Source organism: Sorex fumeus, unplaced genomic scaffold (genome assembly GCF_029834395.1).
Source record: "Sorex fumeus unplaced genomic scaffold, SorFum_2.1 ptg000010l, whole genome shotgun sequence".
NCBI lineage: Eukaryota > Metazoa > Chordata > Mammalia > Eulipotyphla > Soricidae > Sorex > Sorex fumeus.
The window spans coordinates 17,107,459-17,109,707 of NW_026606067.1; positions in this window are offsets into that span (position 1 = coordinate 17,107,459).

Genomic DNA, 2,249 nt, shown 5'->3' on the forward strand with positions numbered 1-2,249 from the left:
CAGCTCATTGAGGAATGGCATGATGCAGTCTGCATTGTAGGACACACACTTGTTCTGTTTGAGAAATATCTACAATTCTGAGCAGATGTTTTGTTCCTTACATGATCTATTCTGATCATGGGAATGGGGAAAGTGATTGATGTAAAGTAGCACATCTTGGCTCCCTTCAAGGCAGAGTAGTCCTTTGATATGGCCCTCACTTGATGCTGAGAACTTGTTTTGCCTGGCTACATTGTTCTGTTTTCTTCTCTGTATTTCCTTAGACAATATTGATGCTCATGTGCCCAACCATTCCAGCTCTTGTTTTGACCATTATTAATTTCTTTAGATTTCTGCTCCATTTAAGCCAGTACCACACACACACACACACACACACATACACACATATACACACTACACACACACACACACACACACATAGCCTCACTCTAAAAGTTGACCCAGAATGACTTTGGTTATAAAGATGAAAAGTTTCTGGGAATCTAAAAGTCTCTTATTTCCTTTATTCCCCATAGTTATTCTTTGACTATATCAAGACATTCCCTTTCTCCCAGCCTCCCAGCCAACTCTGACTTCTCCCTCTGTGTCAGATATTATGTTCCATTATTCCAACTAAACAGTTCTTGTCAACTCTCACAAAGGCTTCCATGAAACCCAACCGTCAGTTTGAAATTTTAACCATTCACTATTCTCCACATATCACTCTTCTTTTGGAAGCACTGCATTTTTATTCTCAGACACTCTTCTTTGATTTCCATCCTATTCTCACTTATTTGACGTTCCTAGGCTCCCTTGATCTTGGGGTGTTCCAGATATTAGAGCTTGTCCCTCATCTCCTAGCTTTCTATAACCCATTCTCCAGGCAATAGGATCCAATTTGGGATTTTTTTGGTCAATGATAGCCTGAGAACCCCTGGTGAAGAGTCCCAGCCAAAATCCTTGTCTTGATCTCCAGACTCTTACATACAACTAACCTTACTATGGTAATAAGGTTCAGATTTTATTGAACGATGTGAAGATAAGGCCTCAAAGCCAAGACTACTCACAACATCCATTCAGAGGTGGATTCAGGCAGGCTCACTTATTTACAGGCTGCAACATCAGGTAGGTGATATCCATAGATGCCTAATTTACTCCTTGATCATTTAAATAGTGCCTAGCACCACTAGTTTAGGAAATTCAAATTATGAACTTAATGAGATAAAGCTTCACACCAAGTAGGACACTATTATCAGCAGAATGGCAATTCCCTGGGGTGCCTGAGAGGACCAAATAGGAGTAATATGAGTAGATTTTTCATGTGGCCAGATGAAAAGAGTTCTGGTTGTTCAGTGATATTCATCCATGCAATAATACTGAGCCCTCCATTGCAAATGGTTAGGATGGTCCATTTAGGTTATTGTCTTACTACAACAAAAATAAGAGATAGTGCTTTGGCATGGTGAGAATCTGGGTAGGGGAAGTAATCAGAGACTTTTAGAAACAATAGAGCACTGACACCAACAGCTTTATTTTGTGAGGTATAGGACAGGACATAAGATGTGAGCTCCCTATTTAATTGTTATTACATGTCCAAAGGTAGGTGTGATTTTTAGCCATCTTAATTTTTCTTCTTTAATTTATTTTTTAAACTATTTTTTTTGTGTGTGCTTGTTTGGGGGTCATGACTACCTGTGCTCAGGAGTTACTTCTGTTTCTGCACTCAAGAATAACTCCTGGCAGGCTTGGTGGGGTCCACATAATGTACCGTGGATCAAACCTGTCTCAGATGAATGCAAGGCAAGTGCCTTATCTGCTATACTAACACTCCAGCCCTTACCCAATTTTAATTTTTATTATTTTAAATGTAGGGATATTGCTATTTATTCAGCCACTGATTAAGCTGATTCAAGTGGGCATGAACTCCACATTACTTTTCTTCTTTTCATTTTATGCATTATGATTTGCAATACAGATACTAAGAGATCATCGTGTTTGTTCAGGGCATTCAGTATTTTTTTAATAAATGCATTTATTTAATCATCATGAGAGCAGTTACAAAGCTTTCGGGTTTAAGTCTTGATCATACAGTGATGGAACACCCATCCCTTCACCAGTGCACATTTTCCATCACCAAAAACCCCAGTATACTATAGAAATGATCCCTGAAAGTATGGCCATCATGTCTGTCCGGAGGGGAAAGGGTGTTGCCCCATTCGCCCTCTCCTCTCTGGAAAGAAAGATGGCGGCCGCATGGGAGCCTTGTGGAC